General features: G+C 45.0%; 1 long non-coding RNA gene across 1 annotated transcript in view; it reads left to right on the top strand.

The window, feature by feature from the left end:
* LOC127488328 (uncharacterized) overlaps window positions 1-25227 on the top strand; it is a 66501-nt gene that overhangs the window by 1512 nt on the left and 39762 nt on the right. The gene's annotated exons all lie outside the window — the stretch shown is intronic.

The raw sequence follows: 25227 nt of genomic DNA, 5'->3' as shown, positions 1-25227 counted from the left end.
CAGCTCCCTGCTAATATGCCTGGGAAAGCAGCAGAAGACGGCCCACATGCTTGGGCCCCTGCACCCACATGGGAGACCCGGATGAAGCTCCTAGATTTGGCCTGGCTCAGCCCCAGCTGTTGCAGCCATTTGGGGAGTGAACCAGTGAGTGGAAGATCTGAGTCTCCCTCTTTCTCTGTGTAATTCTGTCTTTCAAATAAATGAATTTTTTAAAAATCACATGCCCCATATAGTTACAATTTTAATGTACTTATTAAAAATGGAATTATTTTTCTATAAAGGTAAAATAAAAAGCACACAGAGGGGACTAATTTATATCCAAAATGGGCAATTAGCATTAAAACTACATGCTATAGGGCCAAATATATTAGGTAGTTTATCTAAGTCACTAATTCATAAGTTTTTTTAAATATTTTATTTATTTATTTGACAGGTAGAATTACAGACAGAGCGAGAGAGAAAGAGAAAGGACTTCCTTCCATTGGTTCACCCTCCAGATGGCTGCTATGGCCAGTGCACTGCACCGATCCGAAGCCAGGAGCCAGTTGCTTCCTCCTGGTCTCCCATGCGGGTGCAGGGCTCAAGCACTTGGGCCATCCTCTGCTGCCTTCCTGGGCCACAGCAGAGAGCTGGACTGGAAGAGGGGCAACTGGGACTAGAACCCAGCGCCCATATGGGATGCCGGTGCTGCAGGCAGAGGATTAACCGAGTGAACCACGGCGCTGGCCCCAGTTGTTTTTTTTTGTTTGTTTGTTTGTTTTGACAGGCAGAGTGGACAGTGAGAGAGAGAGACAGAGAGAAAGGTCTTCCTTTGCCGTTGGTTCACCCTCCAATGGCCGCCGCGGCCGGCGCACCGCGCTGATCCGAAGCCAGGAGCCAGGTGCTTTTCCTGGTCTCCCATGGGGTGCAGGGCCCAAGCACCTGGGCCATCCTCCACTGCACTCCCTGGCCACAGCAGAGAGCTAGCCTGGAAGAGGGGCAACCAGGACAGAATCCGGTGCCCCGACCGGGACTAGAACCCGGTGTGCCGGCGCTGCAAGGCGGAGGATTAGCCTAGTGAGCCGCGGCGCCGGCCTCCCAGTTTGGTTTTAACTTATTTGAGTGGCAGAGAGAGAGACAGACATCTCCCATCAGCTGGTTCACTCCCCACATTCTTGCAACAGCCAGGACTAGCCGAAGCTGAAGCTGGGAGTCAGGAACTCATGGGGGGGGGGCAGGGACCCAACTGAGCTATCATCCTTTGCCTCCTGGGTGCACATTAACAGAAAGCCAGACTCAGGCAGGCATTCTGAGATGGGGCGTGAGTGTCCCAGGTGACAACTGCCAGGCCAAATGCCTGCTCGAAGTCGGTGAGTTTTCATCACTGATAATTGGTAGTCAACAGTTTCTAGTCTCTGACACAGGTGCCTTTCCAAGAATAAACACTCTGAGTACTTTGTGATGGCATCACCATCAGGTCGATACAAAGGCGAGTAAGACCTGGTACCCTTCTCCCATGATTTCAAGTAGAGACCAGCTTTTAAGTATAATGGCAGATTTAAATAATTTGATATGAAAAAGTATACAAGATGCTACAGAATGCAAAGGAAGGAGTGAGTTCTGTCCTGGGGAGGGAAATCACTTTAGGCCTCATGGGAGAGTCTTCAATTCAAAATACCTCAGACTGAATTGGAGCCCCCTTTCTCAGCCCAGCTCTTCCCAGCTGCATTGCCTGTTTCCATAATGGCCACCCCACTCACTCATTCGCCAAGCCTTTAGGATTCATTCACGACTCCCCCATGTTCTTTCCCTTGTGCAGTTAGACATCAAATTCTGCTAAATTTATCTCCTGGATTTTGTTCAAGTCCTTCCCCCTCCCACCTCGCGCCTCCAGTCGTGTAATCTTTTGCTTGAATTGTTGCCAGTCTTCTAATTTATCTCTCCGCTTCTGATGTCTATCCTTAGTTGTCTTTCTAAAACTAGTATCTTACCATCCTCTGTACCCGCTCGCTCAGCGTCTTCCTGCCTGGAATCGCTTCCCTGCTCCATTTTGTGAACTCCTACCCATCCTCCAAGATCACCTTCTCCGGAAAGTCTTCTCTAATGTTCCCACAAGTTAGGCTCCACCAGCCCTCTACTCACACCTGTTTGAGCACATTTATCCAACACTATTCCCTAGTTATTCCTGAGCTCTGGGCAGAAACAATCTAATCTGCTTTTCTATGTCTAGGGCTTTGGTACTGAACAGATGATCGTTGAAGGAATTAATTCTGATGGAATCGAGGACAGATTCATGAAGCTGGTAACATTGGAACTGGACCTTGAAGCAGGATTAGGAACTAGTATTACTAATTAAATTGCTCAATCCATCTTTCCCTGGAGTTCGGTGACAGGTCATTCACTCTAGATCGTTACAAACCAGGGTTTGACAAATAAAAAACATTAACTTGAGAAGGATTAAAAACATGGGGTTAGAATTTGTGTATTTGCCCACTTTGTCTCTCTGAATGATAACGAGATCCTTCAATGGGGCCTTCTGTGGTAGTAATCACTAAAAAAACCTCAGGCTCTGCCCTAGTTTCTTTCTCAGTTATGTTCACAGCCACGAAGGTTACAGCAGGCAAGTGTGCTAGAGTGAGGGAGTCGTTTTGTTTTAAAGAACAGCTCTTTCTGTGACAACATGGTGTCACATATAGATGTGAAATTCACAATTTGGTAAGTGTATAGCACATGGGCAGGAATGTAGAATATGTGTCCCCTCGTTAGGTGGTCACCTCCGCCCGGGGAGGTAGGGGAAGGGCACAGGAATGGGAGTCAGCAGCTGATATTGTTAATTATTTTTCAAAGATATCTGAAGCATATGATAGCATTACCTTTTTTTTAAAACTCTGGGTGCTTATTACCTATATTTTTCTTTGTGTTTGAAATATTAAAAAAATATTTTATAGAAAAAAGAACCTTAGACCAGGAGTCAAGAAACCTGCAGTTTGATCTGGGTTCTACAGTTTTCCTCAGTTGTAAGAAAGGCAGGAGAGGACAGCCTATAGAGACAATCTAAATCTTTTCATAATTTCAATAAAATATTCTAATCTAGTCATATAAAGACTTCTCCAAATGCTTATTTCTTTTTTAAAAAAAGGTTTTATTTATTTGAAAGGCATAGTTAGAGAAGTAGAGAGGGAGGGAGGTCTTCCATCCTCTGGTTCACTCCCCAAATGGCTGCAACAGCTTGAGCTGGGTCAATCCAAAGCCAGAAGCCAGGAGCAGCTTCTAGGTCTCCCATATGGGTGCAGGGGCCCAAATACTTGGGCCATCCTCTGCTGCTTTCCCAGGCACATAAGCAGGGAAGTTGGGTTGGAAGTGGAGCAGCCAGGGCATGAACCAGTGCCCATATAGGATGCCAGTGCTGCAGGCGGTAGGTTAACCCACTGTGCCACAGCATCGGCTCCTATATGCTTTTTCTGACAAGAGTTTTATCACAGAGTCTGGTTCTACGGAAAGAGCTCGGTTGTTAAAAATGTATTGATGACTGTTTTTAGGTGTTACTTTTAGCTTCACAATGTGCATTAATTTTAATTCTTATGTAAAGTTTCTAAGGCACTAGGAGTTTGCTCATTGACATTTGAATGGCGAAAATGTTATGATCCTGTGGGAGTTGTCCTCACAAGGGCTGTAACAGGGATCGCACTGTCCTCGTCTCTCCTGTGAGCCAGAGAGGTAGCTTATGCCCACATTGATTTGGTACTTCGCAGCCCACAAAAGTTTTTGCATCTTCTTATCTATTTGATCCTTCTGATAATAAATACTGTGAGGTCAGAGGCAGAGATCTTGGTGTTTGTCAGATTTCCAACTTAAACATGACTTTTACTGGAAGTGAAACTATAAGAGCCGGGGCTGATGATGTAGCGTAGTGCGTTTACGCCGCCGCCTGCCATGCTGGCATCCCGTATGGGCGCCAGTTCAAGACCTGGCTGCTCTACCTCCAATCCAGCTCTCTGCTTTGGCCTGGGAAAGCAGTGGAAGATGGCCCAAGTCCTTGGGCCCCTGCACCCACCTGGGAGACCCAGAAGAACTCCTGACTTTGAATTGTTGCAACTCCAGCTGTTGTGACCAACTGGGGAATGAACAAGGGGATGAAAGACCCCTCCCTCCCTCCCTCCGCCTCCACCTCTGCCTCTGCCTCTCTCTGTGTAACTCTGACTTTCAAATAAATAAATTGATCTTAAAAAAAAGAGCTTATATTTCACTTACAGTTAAGAGGAAAAGTATCTGAGGTGATCAGATTTCTAAGCAGCTTCCTAAGGCCCACTCTAGGTTAACTTGTCCCTACTTGGTATTCCTAGGTCAGAAGTCACAGTTCTTTCTTTACGAGGGTTTATTTTATTGTTACAATTATTATCCTTGTCTAGACTTATGTGTTGTACCCAAGCTGACTGAAAATGGATTTTTCAGTAGTGCAAAGCCAGCCCAGCAAGAACTGTGGCAAATGAGTTTGTCTTCCTTGTAGGGGCCTATCTCCCCTTTGTTTTTGCTTTGAATTTCTTGCTCCTCTCATGACTTAACCCTTCCCATCCTGCAGATTTTTACTCCTGATAAACTTTATTTTAAAATTGAGATTTTAACTGACAAATAATAATAGTATGTATTTATGAGCTACAACGTGATTTAAATTTTTTTTTTTTTTGAAAGACAGAGTTACAGAGATAGAGGGAGAGAAAAACAGATCTTCTATCCTCTGGTTCACTCCCCAGATGTTCACTCCCACAATGGCCAGAGCTGATCCAGAGCCAGGAGCTTCCTTCCGGTCACCCACGAGGGTGCAGGGGCCCAAGCACTTGGGCCATCCTCTGCTACTTTCCCAGGCACATTAGCAGGAAGCTGGATTGGAAGTGGAACAGCCGGGACTTGAACTAACGCCCATATGGGATACTGGCATCACAGGCTGCGGCTTTACCCACTATGCCACAACGCTGGACTAGTAGGGGATTCTTGAATCTCCTACAGGAAAAACCTCTTATGATGGAAATGTCAGGCATGGGAAGAGTCCCTGAGAGAAATACTTAGATCAGGAGACCCTGCCCCGTAGCCTAATTTTTCCTGGAGTATGGCGTGTCTGGGGCACCTGGTACGCGCCTCTTGCTGCTGTCCTTGTGCAGGCTCTCCTCATTTCCTAGATTGCTTCATCTCGCAGTCACTCTTCCTGCCTCTCAATTTCCAGTTCCCGGTTGACTTTGGCATGGGGGTGACCATTGATTTAGGCCAAAGTCTAGGATGGCACGGTTCGTCCTTGTTTCATGCTGTGCTCCTTCCCTGCTCCGTAATTGGGCTTCCGCATCATCAGAGTGTTAGTTACGTGAACATGCCACATCATCTCAAGCTTCTGTCTTTGCTCAGCTCCTTTTTCCCCTAGATAATTCATGTTCAAACGTTAAGATTCAATTTAGGCGTCTTCTCGCCGAACCCCTTCCAACTTTAAGTCGTCATTTGTATATTACCTTAGCACTCTTTGCAGGTAATCATTAATATGTTGTTTTTTTAAAATTTTTTTAAAGATTTATTTATTTGAAAGGCAGAGTTAGAGAGGCAGATCCGCTGATTCATCCCCCAGATGGCTGCAATAGCCAGAGCTGTGCTGATCTGAAGCCAGGAGCCAGAGGCTTCTTCCAGGTCTCCCACATGGGTTCAGGGGCCCAAGGACTTGGGCCATCTTCTGCTGCTTTCCCAGGCATGTAAGCAGGGAGCTGGATTGGAAGTGGAACAGCTGGGACTCAAACCAGCACCCACATGGGATGCCAGCAGTGCAGGCTGAGGCTTTAACCTCCTGCACCGCAGCACCAGCCCTTATTTAGCCTACTTTTTATTTTTTTTTAATTAATTTTTTTTATCAGGCAGTGGCTTTATCTGCTATGCCACAGTGCCGGCCCCCCATGTGGTTTACTTTTTTTTTTTTCTTTTTTTGACAGGTAGAGTTATAGAGAGAGAGAGAGAGAGAGAGAGAGAGAAAGGTCTTCCTTCTGTTGGTTCACCCCCCAAATGGCCACTATGGCCAGCACTGTGCCAATCCGAAGCCAGGAGCCAGGTGCTTCTCCTGGTCTCCCATGCGGGTGCAGGGTCCCAAGCACTTGGGCCATCCTCCACTGCCCTCCTGGGCCACAGCAGAGAGCTGGTATGGAAGAGGAGCAACCTGGACTAGAAGCCGGCACCCATATGGGATGCCGGCGCTACAAGGTGGGGGATTAACCAAGAGAGCCATGGCGCCAGCCCTAGCCTACTTCTTAAAAATCCCACCTTTGTGGCAATTTGCAATCTTTTCCTTTCCACAGGACTTAACTGTCTTTGCATCCTGGTTATCCAAGATACAAACAGTCTGTCCTTGAGCTGTTCCAACCATGGTAAATACTGGAGAAAAGCCCGCCGCCTTGGGCTGCTGCGTATAGCACAACTCTGCTTACTGAGAGTTATGCTTCAATATCTCATGGTTCATCTCTCTTTGATTAGCCTGTTGTCAATATTCCCTTGGATTACGAGTTTAGCGGAATCCTTAGCCATAGTATTCAGAATTACAGCATTTTTTTTTTAAGATTTATTATTTGAAAGCCAGAGTTACACAGAGAAAAGAAGGCAGAGAGGTTTTCCATCTGCTGGTTCACTCCCCAGTAGGCTGCAATGGCCAGACCTGCGCCCATCTGAAGCCAGGAGCTTCTGGGTCTCCTACACAGGTGCAGGGGCCCAAGGACTTGGGCCATCTTCTGCTGCTTTCCCAGACAACAGCAGAGAGCTGGATCAGAAGTGGAGCAGTTGGGACTCGAACCAGCACCCATATGGGATGCCGGCACTGCAGGTTTACCTGCTATGCCACAGCGCTGGCCCCTATAGCAAATATTTATCAAACCCCTTTTCAGAAATGTCCTTGCTGTGTGTAACAGCTGCCTACTTTTGTTTTGAAAAACAGTAATTTCAGAGAAAAAAAACATTATTAGACTGGGTGTATAAATAGGGTCTAACTCTAGTTTTATGATTAAATAACTAATTTTAGGTAAATTATTTGGTATGTCTTTCTAATCTCTTAAAGTTAAAAGTAGTGGACTAGGGGCCAGTGCCGTGGCTCACTAAGGCTAATCCTCCACCTGCGGTGCCGGCACCCTGGGTTCTAGTCCCGGTCGGGGTGCCGGATTCTGTCCCAGTTGCTCCTCTTCCAGTCCAGCTCTCTGCTGTGGCCCGAGAAGGCAGTGAAGGATGGCCCAAGTACTTGGACCCTGCACCCGCATGGGAGACCAGGAAGAAGCACCTGGCTCCTGGCTTCGGATTGGCATGGCGCGCTGGCTGAAGCGACCATTTGGGGGGTGAACTAACGGAAGGAAGTCCTTTCTCTCTGTCCCTCCCTCCCTCCCTCGCTTGCTCGCTCTCTCTCTCCCTCTTACTGTCTAACTCTGCCTGTCAAAAAAAAAAAAGAAAAAAGAAAAGAAAAAAAGTAGTGGACTAGGGACCAGCGTGGTAGTATAGTAGGTCAACCTGCCACCTGCAATGCTGGCATCCCATATGGGCGCTGACTGGAGACTTGGCTGCTCCACTTCTGGTCCAGCTCACTGCTGATGCACCTAGGAAGTCAGCATAGGTGGCCCAGGTGCTTGGGCCCCTGCACCTATATGGGAAATCCGGAGAAAACTCTGGGCTCCTGGCTCTGGCCTGGCATAGCCTGACGTTATGGCCATTTAGGGAGTGAACCAGTGGCTGGAAGACCTCTCTGTCTTGTCTCTCCTTACCTCTCTGTAACTCTGTCTTTTGCATAAATAGAAAATTAAATCTTTAAAAAAACAGTGGATTATTTCTCATAAATTCTGTGATTTTATGGCTGTTACAGTGTGAGGCGTTTGTTGTTGTTGTTTTGATTTTTTAAAATCTGGATGGCAAGGGCAAGTAGAGCGCACATTGCCCAGCACTTGGAGGAGGATCTTAGACATCAGCCTGTTTCTGCCAACGGCTGGGTCTCACTTGGGTTGGAATGCCATGGGTACAGTATGAACTGACCTGGGCTAGACACACAAGGACTTAGAGTTTTGTTCTCTTTCTACCCTCTTTCTAGTCATGTAATTGTGGACACATCACACCTTTTCTGGGTTTCAGTTTCTTCATCTAAAAAGATAATAATACCTTACCCCTCCTTTCTTTGAAATAATCAAATAAGCTAAATTGAAATATCTTTGCAAATCCTTAAAGTGTTATCTCTGTAATATATTTTTATTTGAGGAAAAGATGTTTGGATGTAATTTTTCCATAGGAAATTATAAATAAGCCATCCTTAATGTACTAAATACTTTGAGTTATTTTTCCAGTGGTGATAATGGCTCTGCATTGAATTATTTATAGTCTTTCTACCAGTTCTTCTGGTGATAAGTAGCATATATTTGAAAGATGGATAGTTTTGAGAGGGCCACTCTGATACCATGAAATAAAGCAAAGCTGACTATCCTAAGTTGAAATCCAGTCCATTACTCGTGACTAGTCTATCTAATCATTTGGACCAGCAAACTAGCATAGGTTTATATAGGTTGAATTTTGAAATCCCAAATTTCATGAAGTATCAATGTGGTAAATAAAGGGGTGCTTCAAAAAGTTCATAGAAAAGTGGAATCAAGTGTATGAGTTTATTTTTGATATCATTTTTCATAAGTGGAAAATGTGTATTATGAAAAACTATATGGACTTTATTTTTCTGCAGAAAGCTCACACTTTTAATTCTATTTTCCATGAACATTTTTTTTTTTTTTAATTTGAGAGGCAGAATCACAGAGAGGCAGAGGCAGAGAGATGTCTTCCATCTGCTGGCTCACTCCCCAAATGGGTGCAATGGCCAGAGTGGTGCTGATCTGAAGCCAGGAGCCAGGAGCTTCTTCTAGGTCTCCCATGTGGGTTCAGGGACCCAAGGACTTGAGCCATCTTCCACTGCTTTCCCAGGCCATAGCGGAGAGCTGGGTTGGAAGTAGAGCAGCCAGGACTTGAAGCCAGCTCTGCAGGCCGGGGCTTTAACCTGCTGTGCCACAGCGCTGGCCCCTCCATGAACTTTTTAAAGTCCTTTTGCTAACCTTTGTACCTACTTCTCCCTCTAAAACAACTATATAATTATGCAACTGCCATTAGCAACAATATATGTGGCATTTAGGAGTATTGTCTGTAAGTTCAACAGTGTGTTTTGGCTGCCACAAAAGCTTACGAAGTCTTAGGTTACATTATGAATAGTGTCCAAAATAAAGGGAGGTGAAAGTGACTGTCTCACTCTGTTCTGCGCTGACCAGAGCACACCTGAAAGTTTATCTAGCTCTGGGCTAGGTACACAATGTATAGATAATATTTTTTTAAAAAAGATTTAATTTATTTATTTGAGAGGTAGAGTTATAGACAGTGAGAGGGAGAGACAGATAGAAAGGTGTTCTGTCTGTTGGTTCACTCTCCAAATGACCGCAATGGCAGGAGCTGCGCCGATCTGAAGCCAGGAGCCAGGTGCTTCTTCCAGGTATCCCATGCGGGTGCAGGGGCCAAAGGACTTGGGCCATCTTCTACTGCTTTCCCAGGCCATAGCAGAGAGCTGGATTGGAAGAGGAGCAGCCGGGACTAGAACTGGTGCCCATATGGAATGCTGGCACTGCAGGCAGAGGATTAACCTACTGCGCCACGGCGTCAGCCCCTATAGATAATCTTGAATGTGCAGAAAGAGGGGCAGGTATCGTGGCATGGTGGATTAAGCCGCTGCTTGGGATGCTTGCATCCTATTTTGGAGTTCCAGTTTGATTCCTGGATGCTCTGCTTCTGATCCAGCTTCCTGCTAATGCATCCTGGGAGACAGCAGATGATGGCTCAAATCTCTGGGCCCTTGCCACCGCTATGGGAGACCTGGGTGGAGTTTTAGGCTCTTGGGTTTGGCCTGACAACAGCCCTGGCTGTTGCTTGCATTTAAGGAGTGAGCCAGCAGATGGAAGATCTCTTTCTCTCTGTCTGCCATTCTGACTTTCAAATAAATAAATAGGTCTTTTTTAAAAAAAGAATGTTCAGAAAAGAGAGTGGATGTTGGTGAGAGTGTTTGGTAACAATAGCATCAGAGTTGAGGGCACTGAAGAAGGCCATTGAGACAACAAACTAAATTCAAAAATGATATTGTCACTGTATTCAGATTTCTGAAGGGGACCCTGTGTAAGAGGTTCCTTTTTGTTCCATTTGTCACCAGGGAGAGGAGCTTGAGTTAATGGGTAGAAACTAAGAGGGGCATAGTTCAGCCCAGTCAGTCGTTTCTATCAGGTGATGGCAAAGGACGAAACAGCCTCCACATGCTGAGTCCTCAGGCATTCAGGGTGTTCAAGTGGTCCAGGTGACCACTTGGTGGGAGTATTGCAGAAGAAAGCCAACGATCAGATGGATGCTTGAACTAGAGAGTCCATGCTCTTTGTGTATTGCTGTAACACGAACCAAAAAACCTCAGAGTTGTCAAATCCAAAGAACCATAAACAGGCTACAAGACAAGGTAGATAGCTTAGAGTCTGAAGAAGTGCAAGTCAAGAAAAATGACCTTACTGAGGACCTGGGTGGTAAAAAGAGGTTACTAATTTTTTAAGTGTGCTTGTTTTTGCTAGATTTACAGGAAAAGGACCACTTTGTTGCAACAGTGTGTGGATCCTAGATTCTGAGACCTAATAGTGACAAAAGTTCTGGTCCCAGAATCAGGATGAAATAACCAACTCATGGTTGCCAAGAACAGTTTCTTTTTTTTTTTTTTTTAAACAACATGTAATTTTATTTTCTCTTAAAAACAGAATAAGCACATTTGAGTGCTAATATTTTTCATAAAATTTTAAGTCATTATCCAAAATGACTCATTCTCTGTATAAAAATTGCTAATAACATTCAACATTTTTTTCCTTAATGCTCACAAGGTGTCCTTTTGCTCCTCTGCCTGCAGTTGAAACAAAAGCAGTTAGACCAGGATCCCTCTAAATTCATTTGATATTCGAGTGAAGAATGAACAAATGAGAACAGAACGTATAAAAGTTAACTTTGCAACGTTAAAGCTGGCTATAATCTCTAATCTACCGGCACTAAGGGTGAAATTCAGGGTGCAATTCAGGGTGCAATACAACTTTTACCTTGGTTGACATATTAAAATGACTTAGTTCAAAATTGATCTGAAGAATTGTCTTAGGGACCTGCTTTAAAAACGCATCTAATTTACACTGCTTCATAAATGGAAAATTACTTTTCTTAAAAAAAGCAATGATTAAAAAAACACAAAGACTAACGAATACATGGATAACAAAAAGAATTCACATGATAGTAGTATTGTGGGTGACAAACGCCAAGAACAGTTTCAACTTGGAAGTGGTTGTATCTGGAACTCAGGGGACAAAAACAAATAAACTCTAAAGATTAAGAGACCAAGTAGGTATACAGCCTAGGGGTGAAACAAGTTTAAAAAGAATTAAGTATTTGTTAAGTCAGGCCAACCAGATTTCTTGTGTCCTGTGCTTCATCTTCTGTATATGACTGGAATCCCCAAATCCTCACATTGACGTGTAGTAGGCCTTGTATTCTAAGAGCCTGTGCTGTGTGCGAGTGTCCCATGTGGAAGGCTTGTAGTACTGTAGTAACTTACTAGCTTCTCTGCCCTACCAGTGACCTTGCCTTTGGCAAGTTCAGGCCCGCCTTAAGCACTAGCCAGGTCCTTCCCCTTAGTCCTAGAATTTGAATCTACTTCATATCTCAACCTCATTGCTAGTCCTGTGAATTAACGTCTGAAATCTAATAACTAGGCTACTTTGGGACATTAAGTGTTCTTGTGCCCCAGTTCAGTAATCAAATCTCTGTTGTTTTTTCCTTGAATCTCTCTCTTTCTCCTTCTCTCTCTCTATCTCCCCCCTTTTAAGGTTTATTTATTTATTTGAATATCAAAGCTTGGTTAGAGGAAGAGATAGGGGGAGAGAGAGCGATTGATCGATCGATCGATCTTCCATCTATGGTTTACTTCCCAATGGCTGCAATGGCCAGGGCTGAGCCAAGCTGAAGCCAGGAGCTTCCTCCAAATCTCCCACTTGGGGTGGCAGGGGCCCAAATACTTGGGTCATTTCCCACTGCTTTTCCCATGCCATTAGCAGGAAGCCGAATTGGAAGTAGGGCAGCCACCGGGACTTGAACTGGTTCCCATTTGGGATGTCAGTGTCACAGGCAGGGACTTTACCTGCTATACCACAACACTTTTCCCCATAAATCTCCTTCTAATATCCCAAGGTACAGCCCCCTTTCAAACAGAGTTGCCAAAGATTTGAATCTGGATTTTGGATCTTACCTTGGGTTCTGGGCCCTGCTACTTCATCTTAGACTCTCTATTGTAGACAACTACTTCCTACACTGCCATTGCTAAATCCCAGGGCCCCAGAGCTTTCTCTTTGATCCCTCTGAATGTTCCAGTTGCAGGCTTCAGTTCTAAGAATCAGGTCTCTCTTCCTCATCAGGAACCTCTCTTAGCAGTCCCAAGTTTCTCTCTCCTTCAAGGGAAATGGCCCGACTATACGAGCTGCACCTAGGTAACCACATCAATAGTGGCCTGCATCCAGAGCAATCCACTGAAGACCCTCTTCCACACTCAGCCCTGCAGTCACTAGCCAAAAAAAGCTCCCTAAATCTGGTACCATGCATGTTGCTGGACTTCATGTCATGCTCCATCTCTGTTAACTGCGTACTTTTCCTGTCCAGACTTGGAAGAATTGGTTTCAGCAGTCTATGGCAAGCTGCACAGTTTGTCTCTTAAAGGTCTTATAGCTATTCATAATTTGGTCTCTGCTGGGCCGGATGTTTGAACAAGTGGTGAAGTTGCCTGTTTAGATACCCATATTGCAGTGCCTGGGTTTGATACCTGCCTCCAATTCCCTTCTCCAGCTTCCTTCTCATGTAGTCTCAGGAGGCAGTGGTGATGGTTCAAGTGGTTGAGTTCCTGCCACCCATGAGGGAGATCTGGGTGGAGTTCTTGGTTCCCAGCTTCTGCTGTGGCTTAGGCCAAGCTATTGCTTTCTCTCTCTGTCTCAAAAGAGAGAAGGAAGGGAAATAACAGATTTGTTTTCTGTATTGGTTAGTTTTATAAACTTATATTAAGTGACTTAAACATTGTTCTAGGTCTTGTAGTAAAAAATGAACAAGTCACATGATGCTTACTCTCCTAATGAGAATGACTTCTATTTCTTTCTATGTGCCAGGCACTGTGCTGGGCCTGGGAGGTGCATTGTGGGAAGGTGGAGGAATAGCATGATGGTTTATAATACATACATAAGGCTTCAGACACAGGGCACGGTCAGTGCTTATTAAATAGTAGCTGTGTTTACTGTGTTAGGTGATACGCTTGCCAAAACTGCCATGTAGGTTCCAGAGGTAGGAGACCACACATCTGAGCCAGAAGGATGTGTGGAGGACCAAGGAAGGTCAACCCAAGAAGGAGGAAAAGCAAAACTATACACAGGAAAAAGACAGCCATTGCGGAGTAGCCAGTGTGTTTGGAACACAAGAGTAAAGGACCGAGCTGGAACAGTGTACAGCAAGCAGATCTAGAAAGTTCTAGAGATGTGTGCTAAAGAATGACTTCAGTCGACGCCTTTTACCATATCCAAAGGAGAAAATGTTGCAAGTATTTGTAAAAAACGGAAGGATGAAACACAAGCCTCAAAATTATTCAATTAAAGGAAGGAAAATTGCAGACTGCTTAGTCACCTGGAGAGAGTAGAGCTTACAAAATGAGAGGAGATGATTACTTCACTTAAGTGAGCATTGATCAACGTACTTGGCAGAAGAAGTGGAAATGTTTTTCTTTTAAATAATTCAAGCCTGAAGGCTTCCAAGCCAATTTAAGATAGTATAAGAGTCTGCTATATATGAATGTGTACAGTAGTGAATGTGTAGAGTTCAGAGGAGGAATAAGTAAAACTATCAGTATTCAACTAAGAATGCATGAATAAAGCCTCTGATGGTAGATTCACATTCAAAGACATTGTATAAGGGAAAGAAAAAAGTATTTGCTATTCTGTTCTAACATTTATTTGAAAGGCAGAGTTGGAGAGGGAGGGGGAGGGGTTAGGGGAGAGGGAGAAGGAGAGGGAGGTATCAATCAATCTTCAATCTCCTGTTACATTCCCTGAATGTCTGCAACAGTCAGGTATGGATTGAAGCAAGAGCCTGGAACTCCATCAATGTCTCATATAGGTGACAAGCCCAAGCACTTGGCCCATCTTCTGTCTTCCAGGAGCATTAGCAGGGAGCTGGATGGAAAGCAGAGCAGCTGGGACTGGGAACAGTGCTCTGATATCAGATGCTGGTGTTGCAGGCAACAGCTTACCCTCTGCACAAATGCCAGCCCCACTGTTTGCTTCTTGACCTGGACTATAACATGCTGAAGCCATATTCTATCTTAATCAGCATCAAACTTGATAATATAAAGACATTTCTTTCACTGACATTCTGTTTCTATAAAGTAGGCTTAAAATCGATGACAAATTTTCATGGTTGGATGCTCATATTTCCTTCAGCATTCTCCTGAGTCAGTTCAGAAAATGGGAGGAAACAAATGAAATTAAAAGAGTGTTAAAGTTATAGGCATATCATACAGGATTCTGTAGTCATGACACCTTTTAATAGCTTTTCCACACATTGGGAAGTAGTATGGTAGAGTCGCAAAATCATAAGTTTTTGAACTTTCAATTCCACTAGGTATTTCATAACGCTGAGTAAGTTGCTTAACTTTTTTGGGTATTCTTTTATTCTTTAGGATAAGATACAGTACTTGGTTGTATGGTTGCTTCCAAGAGTAAATGAAAAGCAGATCTATGACATGATGAGCAATACTGTGTAGGGGCCCTCCACTTTTTTTTTTTTCAAGATTTGTTTATTTATATATTTGAAAGAGTTAGGGAGAGAGAGAGGAGGAGAAAAAGAGAAGAGAAAAATGAAAATCTTCCCTCTGTTGGCTCACTCCCCAAATGACCCAACAGCTGGGATGGGGGCAGGCTGAAGCCAGGATCCTGGAGCTCCATCCAGGTTTCCATGTGGATGCAGGGGCCCAAGCACTTGGACCATCCTCTGCTGCTTTCCCAGGTGCATTAGCAGGGAGCTGGATCAGAATTGGAGCAGCTGGGACTCAAACCAGCGCTCATACAGAATGCCAGCATCACAGGTGGCGGTTCAGCCCTTTGTGCCACAATGCCAACCACTCTCTTCCATTTCTTCCCTGCCATGTCACCACTCCTTTGACTGTTTGGAAAGCCTTTCCTGGAATTGCCTAAGAAATCTGGGATACCACTGGAATAACCTTAGTTTTGGTACTTGAGAAATCTCTCTCTCTCTCTCTCTCTCTCTCTCTCTCTCTCTGTCTTTCTTTCTTTCTTTCTGGAGATCGATTTTACTTTTGAAAAAAAAGAAAACAGTTAATTCAGAGCCAGGTTAATCGGTGTTCAGGTTTACAAATGAAGTGTTGAATGTGAAGTAGCAGGTTTTTTGTCTGGCTTGAAAGGAACTCAATGAAGTTCCAGATGAGTGTTGGTCAAAAATAGCATTTTTGATTCAATTTTAGATAGATAAGCTCTGGCATGTTTAAGGTTCAGCTTTATTACTTTGTAATCACTCCTCATTTTCCCCAAAAGGATTATGCTAAGTAGAATTGATAATAGAGGCTGGTGGAGAATGAGGAGAACCAAACCATAGGAAATAGGCTGAGGCCCATCCTATTGGCATAGAACCTGATTAAAATATTTAAAAATTTTTTTCTTTGCATATAACTCAATCCTGATTGCTAACAATTTAAAAAGTCAATTGGAACTTTATTATATTAAGGGCTATTATATTCTCCCAGAACAGAGCAGTTCATTTTTTTTTAAAAGATTTATTTATTTATTTGAAAGGTGGATTTACAGAGGCAGACGCAGAGAGAAAGAGGTCTTCCATCTGCTGGTTCACTCCCCAAGTGGCCTCAGCGCCCAGAGCTGGGCCTATCTGGAGCAAGGAGCTTCTTCTGGGTCTCCCACATGGGTGCAAGGGCCCAAGGACTTGGGCTATCTTCTAGTGCCTTCCCTGCCATAGCAGAGAATTGGATCAGAAGTGGAGCAGCTGAGACTCAAACCAGTGCCCATATGGGATGCTGGCTCTGCAGGTGGCAGCTTTACCCACTACACCACAGTGCCAGCCCTAACAGTTCTTTTTTTTTTTTTTTTTTTTTTTGACAGAGTGGACAGTGAGAGAGAGAGAGAAAGGTCTTCCTTTTGCTGTTGGTTCACCCTCCGATGGCTGCTGCGGCCAGCGCTCTGTGGCCAGCGCATCGCGCTGTTTGGAAGCAAGGAGCCAGGTGCTTCTCCTGGTCTCCCATGTGGGTGTAGGGCCCAAGCACTTGGGCCATCCTCCACTGCACTCCCTGGCCACAGCAGAGAGCTGGCCTGGAAGAGGGGCAACCAGGACAGAACCGGCGCCCCGACCGGGACTAGAACCCGGTGTGCCGGTGCCACAGGCAGAGGATTAGCCTATTGAGCCACGGTGCTGGCCAACTAACAGTTAGTTCATTTTTACCTCAATACCTTAAAATGGGGGCCAGTGCTGTGGCATAGAAGGTTAAGCCTCTGCCTATAGCACTGGCATCCCATACAGGCACCAGTTTGAGTCCTGGCCACTCTACTTCTGATCTAGCTCCCTGCTAATGTGACTGGGATATCAGTGGAAGATGGCCCAAGTGCTTAGGTGCCTGCACCCACATGGGAGATCCAGATGGAGCTCCTGGCTTTGGCCTGCTCCAGCCCCAGCCATTGTGGTCATTTGGGGAGTGAACCAGTGGATGGAAGACCTCCCTATCTCTCCCTCTCTCTCTCTCTAACTCTGCCTTATCAAATAAATAAATAAATCTTTGGACAAAAACAAACCACCTTAAAATGAATTTAACTTCCTCTTAATTATTCCCTTCTTTGAGTTTCTAAATCTAGAATTTTGAAAATTAAAAACAAGGGGGCCGGTGCTGTGACATAGTGGGTAAAGCCGCTACCTGAAGTGCTGGCATCCCATATGGGCGCCAGTTCGAGTCCCAACTGCTCCACTTCCTATCCAGCTCTCTGCTATGGCCTGGGAAAGCAGTGGAGGATGGCCTAAGCCCTTGTGCCCCTGCACCTGCGTGAGAGACCTGGAAGAAGCTCCTGGCTTCGGTTCAGCACAGCCCTGGCCATTGCAGCCATCTGGGGAGTGAACCAGCAGATGAAAGACCTCTCTGCCTCTCCTCCTCTCTCTGTGTAACTCTTTCAAGTAAATAATAAATAAATCTTTAAAAAAATTAAAAACAAGTCCAATTCTTTTGTTTGCACTGAAGTTGTTACTGTTATTCCTGCTTCTTCAGTTTTATTACATCCACCATCATCCCTTTCTTCGCTTTATCTTCCCTGAATCGTTAAATTAAGCTAGGAATTTAATTTCTCCTCTTTCAGTGTGTTTGCTGCCCAAGAGAGCCTTTCAGATAAATTTTCTCAAAGTCTCCCATTTTTTGTATATATTTCAGTACCTGACACATGGCTTTGTAAGTAATTGCCTATCATATCATCATTTGGGTATCTGTCTCTGTGGTTAGATTTTGAGATACTTGAAAGTAGGAACTGTGTGAATTCCAGCACATTGTTGAATGGCTGTTTGCCAAAATTTCCTCATCTGTAAAATGGAAATAATAGCATCTGTCTCAGAGGATTGCCATACTAGAAGAGTGTGTGTCAGAAGGAAGTGTTTGCATTACTATAACTTGTATATGGTAGCTTTTATAGTGTTATAGTACTCAAAAATGTTATTTTAGGCAAACTCGTTTTTTCCCTGGATTTTGAGAGTCTCTGTTCCACTTCACCCCTCCTGGGTAGTCCCATTGTTCCCCAACATGGTGTCCCATGCCCACTAGGCCAGGCTCCTTTCTTTTTCTTTTTTCCATTCTGCTGGCTCACTCCTCAAATGGCAGTCAAAGCCTGGAGCCTGCAACTCCATCCAGGCCTTCCCTGTGGGTGGCAGGGGTCTAAGCACTTGGGCCATCTTCTGCTGATTCCCCAGGCACATTACCAGGGAGCTGGATTGGAAGCAGAGCAGCCAGGACTTGAACCAGCACTCATATGGGTTTCTGGAATGGTAGGAGATGGCTTAACCTTCAGTACCACAACACTGGCCTTAGCTAGACTCCTTTCTATCCTGAAAATGTTATGTACTTTTGGCTGTGCCATTTCTATTCTGGGGCAACCTGTGCTCACAAATTCTATCCATCCTATCAGATTCTAATTCAATCTGTTCTTCTCTGAGATGTCTTCAAACAATTCCGTCTTACACTCGCGTGTCTCTTTTCTGAATGTCTCTGGTATTTAGAGTTTGGACAGTATCTTGTGATTATCTTGTATCTCTAACAAGAGTGGAAGCTACTAGAGGACAGATATCCTGTATTTCCTCATTTTCTACTGAAAATGCATAGTTTTGGGTTTTTATTCATTTAACAAGCTTTTCCTTAATGTGTTTTAAAAATACAATGGGGGCCAGCGTTGTGATGCAGTGGGTTAATCCTCCGCCTGCGGCACCGGCATCCCATATGGGCGCAAGTTCTAGTCCCAGCTGCTCTTCTTCCAATCCAGCTTGCTGCTGTGTCCTGGGAAAGCAGTACAAGATGGCCCAAGTGCTTGGGCTCCTGCACGCACATGGCAGACCGGGAAGAAGCACGTGGCTCCTGGCTTCGGATCAGCACAGCTCCAGCCGTTGCGGTCATTTGTGGAGTGAACCAATGGAAGGAAGACCTCTCTCTCTGTCTCTCCCTCTACCTGTAACTCTACCTCTCAAATAAATAAAATCTTAAAAAAATACAATGGAATACAATAATTAATAAGATCACCTAATTTGAGGTACTTGCATTCTAATATGGTGGTAGGAAAATTGATATTCAGGATTTCGTGTAGTCAGTGCTATGGAGGATTTTACAGCAGATGATTAACATACTCAGATCTAGTAAATAGATACATCTGGGGTACTGGACAGAGGATGAGCATGGTAAGTGACTGGGGTAAGGGCTCCCAGTCTGCAGCCATGGCTAAGGCACATATGATGAAGGTCTGAGCTAAAGCACTAGAAATAGAGGGGGTGGATTCAAGAACCACTGTGAAAATAAAACTCAGAGACGTGAGCACGCAAGTGCAGGATATGGAGGGTAGGAGTTAGGACGCTCAGGCTGACTCAGGCTTCTTGCTTGCTTGAGCATTGTCTTAATGAAAGGGCCATTTAGGAAACAGGAGTTATGAGAAAAATAGCAAAATTTGAGATTAAGATGCCTATGGGACTTCAAAGAACGATCTCTTTGAACAGGTAGAAATTCAGGTCTGGGGCCTAAGGACTGCAGTTTAGATGAGAGGTAGCACGAGAGACACGAGAGACCAACTTTTGCAAATAATGGTTGTTCAAGCCATGGGGAGTATAAGAGGTTGCCCAGAGATAGGATGTGGAAAGCACCCGAGCCAGAGGTGATCAGAGGAGTTGGAGGAGGTGCAGGAGTGAGCAGCCACCTGAGGTCAGTGCTGGATCAAGACCAATTCCCAATTATGAATTGAATCCAGAGTTTGGGAAGGCATTGAAAATGGCCTAAGGTGGTCCCGAGTAGGAATGCAGTCAGTAGTGGTCAAAATTAATTGGGGAGCCGGCGCCGTGGCTCAATAGGCTAATCCTCCACCTTGCGGCGCCGGCACACCGGGTTCTAGTCCCGGTCGGGGCGCCGGATTCTGTCCCGGTTGCCCCTCTTCCAGGCCAGCTCTCTGCTATGGCCAGGGAGTGCAGTGGAGGATGGCCCAGGTGCTTGGGCCCTGCACCCCATGGGAGACCAGGAAAAGCACCTGGATCCTGGCTCCTGCCATCGGATCAGCGCGGTGCGCCGGCTGCAGCGGCGGCCATTGGAGGGTGAACCAACGGCAAAGGAAGACCTTTCTCTCTCTGTCTCTCTCTCTCACTGTCCACTCTGCCTGTCAAAAAAAAAAAAATTAATTGGGGGACAGTGGTCAACAGGGTAAATTTTCAATAAGCTTGAAATGACAGGAAGAAGGGACAATTCATTGTCTGATGATAAAATAGTTTTTGAACAATGAAACTTTTGTTTTCACAAAAGGACAAAACCTGAAGACAAAGTATTGAGTACTAGATAATGGACCAGCCCCTCACGTGTTCCTTGTTTAATTTTCATAATCACCCTATGAGCAGGCGATTTCTATCCACTTCATCTCGGGCTCAGCACAGTTAACTCAGTTGCTTAGAGAAGTCAAGATCTAGTTTGACTACAAAGACCACATTCTTCCCAGTACCTGTGGCTGTTTTCAGGCTCTTACCCCTCTCTAACCTATCATAAAAGGGTTCTAGGTTCGTTCTAGGTACAGAAGGGAGTGGGGAGGCTAGGGGGCCAAGGTTATTGTGAAGTGACTGTGTGAGAAGAGCAGGGGCACTGTCTCAGGACAGGAGGCAGAATGCACAGACGAATCTATGCCTAGGAGATGGAAACTCAGGAACTCAGGAAAGGGGTGGAAAACAACTCAACTGAAAAATGAGCAAAAGGTTGGAGTAGACATCTCATCAAAGAAGATATACAAATGACAAACAAATGAAAAAATGCTCAATAATAAACTTCTGAAAGTTTTTTGTTGTTGTTGCTTTTTGAAAGGCAGAGTTACAGAGAGAAGGAGAGATAGAGACAAAGATCTTCCTTCCACTGGTCCACTCCCCAGATAGCCTCAATCGCGAGGGCTGGGCCAGGGCAAAACCAAGAGTTTCCTGGTCTCCCACATGGGTACAGGGACCAAGCACTTGGGCCATCTTCTGCTGTTCTCCCAGGGACGTTAGCTGTGAGCCGGGGAAGTGGAGCAGTCAGAACTTGAACCAGTGCCCATATCATATGCTGGCACTGCAGGTCAAGGTTTAGCTTTCTACACCACAGCACTGGCCCCAACATCAAACATTATTAGATAATTGCAAATTAAGCCAACAATTAGATACCACTCCACACTGATTAAAATAGTTAAAATCCAAAACTATGACAACACCAAAAACTAATGAGGATTTGGAGCAGTGGAAACACCCATTTATACCTGTGGGAATGCAGAATGGTAAAAGCTGCTTTGAAAGAATGGGCCGGTGCCATGGCTCAATAGGCTAATCCTCCACCTGCGGCGCCGGCACACCGGGTTCTAGTCCGGTCAGGGCGCTGGATTCTGTCCCGGTTGCCCCCCTTCCAGGCTAGCTCTCTGCTATGGCCCGGGAGTACAGTGGAGGATGGCCCAAGTGCTTGGGCCCTGCACCCCATGGGAGACCAGGAGAAGCACCTGGCTCCTGGCTTTGGATCAGCGTGGTGCGCCGGCTGCAGCGCACCAGCCGTGGCGGCCATTAGAGGGTGAACCCAACAGAAAAGGAAGATCTTTGTCTCTGTCTCTCTCTTTCTCTCGCTGTCCACTCTGCCTGTCAAAAAAAAAAAAAGTTTGACAGTTTTTTATAAATCTTAATCTGCTCTTGACATATGATCTAGCCATCGTGGTCCTTGGCATTTACCCAGAGGAGTTGAAAACTTCATGTCCACACATGAATGTGGGTGTTTATGGCACTTTATTCCCTATTGCCAAAACTTGAAAACAGCCAAGATGTTTTTCAATAGGTAAATAAGTAAATAAACTGTGGTACATCTGTACAATGAAATATTATTCCACGCCCATCAGAAATGAGTTACAAATTCCTGAAGAGATGTGGAGGAATCTCAAATGCTAAGTAAAGCCAATATGAAAATGCTACATATTATTTAATTCCAACCATATGACACTCTGGAAAAGACAACTACAGAGACAGTAAAAAGCTTAGTGGTTACCAGGGGTTTGGGGGAGATAGTGAACCCTAATGTAAACCATGGACTTTGGGTGACTAGAATTGTTCATCAGTTGTAACGAATGCTCCCCTGTGGTGTGGAATGTTGATAATGGGGGGAGCTATACATGTATGGAAGCAGGGGCTCTATGGGATATCACCATACTTTCCATTCATTTTTTTTCTAAACCTAAAATGCTCTTTAAAAAAAAAAAAAGTCTATATGAAAAGGGAGGGGCCGGCGCCATGGTTCAATAGGCTAATCCTCTGCCTGTGGCGCCGGCACACCGGGTTCTAGTCCTGGTCAGGGCGCCGGATTCTGTCCCGGTTGCCCCTCTTCCAGGCCAGCTCTCTGCTATTGCCTGGGAGTGAGTGGAGGATGGCCCAAGTGCTTGGGCCCTGCACCTGCATGGGAGACCAGGAGAAGCACCTGGCTCCTGGCTTCGGATCTGTGCGGTGCGCCGGCTGCAGCACGCTGGCCGCAGAGGCCATTGGAGGGTGAACCAATGGTAAAGGAAGACCTTTCTCTCTGTCTCTCTCTCACTGTCCACACTGCCTGTCCAAAAAAAAAAAAAAAAAAAAAAAGGAGGAGGAGGGAATTGGGAAATCAATATATTATAGAAAAACTGTGAAATAGTTTATGTTTGTATAAATTTAAGTTCCACTCTCTAAAGAACAAGCAGGGAATTTAAAACAAAACAAGGGGCTGACGTGGTGGTATAGCAGGTAAAGCCACCACTTGCGACGTCAACATCCCATATGAGCACTGGTTCGAGTCTTGGTGCTCCACTTCTCATCAAGCTCCCTGCTAATGGCCTGGAAAAGCAGCAAAAGGTGACCCAAGTTCTTAGGCCCCTACCACCCTACCACTTGGAAGAACCTCCTGGCTCCTGGCCCCAGCCTGGCCCAGCCCTGGCTGTTATGGCCATCTGGGGAGTGAACCAGCAGATGCAATCAATCAATCAATCTTTCTCCCGCCGCCTCTTCTTTCTCCCTCCCTCCCCCCTCTCCTTCCTTCTCCTTCTCTCCCCCCAACCCTATAACTCTGACTTTCAAATAAATAAATCTTTTTAAAAAATAACAAAATGGGCCGGCTCTATGGCAGTGCAGGTTAAGCTGCCATCTGCAGTGCCGGCATCCAATATGGGTGCCAGTTTGAGTCTAGGCCACTCCAGTTCTCATCCAGCTCCTTGTTGATGTGCCTAGGATATCAGTGGAAGATGGTCCAAGTGCTTTGGGCCCCTGGACCCGTGTGGGAGACTCCGAAGAAGCTCCTGCCTGGCTCCTGGCTTCAGCCTGGCATAGCCCTGGCCATTGGGGCCATTTGGGGGAGTGAACCAGCAGATGGAAGATTTCTCTCTTTCTCTCCCTCTCTCTCTCTCTCTAACTCGAACTTTCAAGTAAATAAATAAATACTAAAAACAAAAGAAAACTCTAGATTCTCAAGACGATACAGAGAGGGGCCGGCACTGTGGCGCAATGGGTTAAAGCTCTGGCCTGAAGGGCCAGCATCCCATAGGGTGCTGGTTCTAATCCCGGCTGCTCCTCTTCCGATCCAGCTCTCTGCTATTGCCTGGTAAAGCAGTAGAAGATGGCCCAAGTCCTTGGGCCCCTGCACCCACATGGAGACCCGGAAGAAGCTCCTGGCTTTGGATCAGCGCAGCTCCAGCCATTGCGGCCAATTGGGGAGTGAACCAGTGGATGGAATCTCTCTGTAACTGTCTTTCAAATAAATAGAATGAATCTTAAAAAAAAAAAAAAAAAAAAAAAAAAAGTGATACAGAGAGCCCAAGGCATTCTGTTACAGCAGAGAGAGAGTTGATCCCTGGAGTGAGAACTGCCCTGAATCCTGGCTTTGTCACTAGGTAATCCCTATCATGTAACTCAGTCTGTTTTCTTCAATTCCAAAATCTGAGGGTTGATCTGTGATATCTGAAATGCCTTTGGGTTTGGAATATTTGTGTTGGTGGTTGGATATGGTATAACATACTAGTTAGGAACATAGCCTCAAGTTAGAATACTTAGGTCAAATCTCAGCACCTCATAGCCAAGCTGTGTGACCATGTGCAAGTTATTTGCCTCTCTGGGCCATGGTTTCCTTATGTGTAAAGCAGGGATTATAATAAACACTCCATTGGGTAATTATGATTCATTAAAAAAATATAAAAATGCCTGACTAGTACCTCTCTACCTCTCTGATTAGTACTAGATAAATGTAAGCCACTATGATTACATACTGCAGCTGCTATTATTCTGGTACCCTTTGCCACTGCGGAGCGCATACTGCTGTGCACCTATGTGTAGTTGTAAGGAACAGAAGGTAAATGGAATTAACCAATTGCAGTTTTCCAGGTTCCCTTTCTGGGAAAGGAATGAAAGGAATCTTCGAATATCTGAATGGTCAGGACCTCTGGGTTATGATTCAGCTACAATCAGCTGTCAAATTTTCCCACAGCTCAGTGGAAAGTCACTGAAAACTCTGTAAAAACAGTGCCAACCCCTCCGTCAGTGTTTCTCTGCTAGGATGTACCACTGACTCTGGAAGTCTGACCATACTGGCAGGGAAGGGGTGAAGGAGAGAGAGAGACAGACAGACAGACAGATGGATGTAAGCCATCTTTGAAGATTTTTCCAGCCAAAATACTAAATGTTTACAACTGTGTCTGTTCTACCAATGATGCTATAAGACTCAAGCCTGAGAGAATTTGTTCTCAGCGCAACTGCAGGGCATCACAGAAGAAAAGTCTGGAGTCTAGATTGTTTTTCTAGGCAGGATGTAGTGGCCATCATGGTTATTTCAGAATCTAGAATCTCAAATCTGCAACCAGCATGCCACTCCCTTCCTTTTTGTCTGGGTGATGTTAATGTTATGGGCGCCACTTTGAAAGACAGCATACATTAGTGATAGTCATAAACATTTCAAGTTTTCTCAAATTAGCCCAAGAGAAACTTCATCTGCTAATGTAATTGCCCAGAGTTTAAGCAAGTAGAAACATCCACATATTTGCTTGTAGGTCTAACAACTTCTGAGACCTTAGGTCACTTTCTCAAATTTCAGTTCAAGATCCCTTTTTTAAATCAATTCAATTGCATTTTTCTCACATTTCTGCTTTCTAGCCTTGCAAAGGAACCTTGAAACTAGCCTTACACAGTGATGTTCAAGTCATGAGCATCCAGTGTTTCGTACTGCTTGTGTTTCCTTTTCAAGTATTGAGGTAGCTGATCCACAGCTGGTGTGGGTTTTCTCCTGCTTTGAGGTTGACTCATTTTAAGGACAGACTTGGAAACCTGGACCTCTCATTCAGGTGTGAACTACCTTATAGCTGACCCAAGAGTAGATATTGGATGCCATTCATCAGA

The sequence above is a fragment of the Oryctolagus cuniculus genome, chromosome 21, assembly GCF_051225735.1.
Source record: "Oryctolagus cuniculus isolate XC-2025 breed Fujian yellow rabbit chromosome 21, ASM5122573v1, whole genome shotgun sequence".
In the NCBI taxonomy this organism is placed as follows: domain Eukaryota; kingdom Metazoa; phylum Chordata; class Mammalia; order Lagomorpha; family Leporidae; genus Oryctolagus; species Oryctolagus cuniculus.
This window is presented reverse-complemented; position numbering and strand designations above follow the sequence as displayed.